A 292-nucleotide genomic window follows, 5' to 3' on the forward strand; every position below is an offset into this window, starting at 1 on the left:
TGCTGTAATTACACCCAAATCCCACGTTCTCCCGGCACAGATGGGATCTCACTCCCAGCCTCGCAGCCCTCGGGGTCTTTCCAAGCCCAAGATTTCAGGATCTCCCCTGAGCTCCCCTCAGCCCAGGAGCCACATTCCCAAAGCCCTGCCCAGAGCACGGCCCTGGCTCTGCTTGTGGGGTCCCCACAGCGGGGACCAGCAGGCACCTGGGAATTGGGAATGTGGAGAGCCCTGGGATGGCCACAGGGGTGACACACACCCAGAGCATCCCCTGCACCTCCATCCTCTGCAC

The sequence above is a fragment of the Corvus brachyrhynchos genome, unplaced genomic scaffold (assembly GCF_000691975.1).
Source record: "Corvus brachyrhynchos isolate BGI_N302 unplaced genomic scaffold, ASM69197v1 scaffold787, whole genome shotgun sequence".
NCBI lineage: Eukaryota > Metazoa > Chordata > Aves > Passeriformes > Corvidae > Corvus > Corvus brachyrhynchos.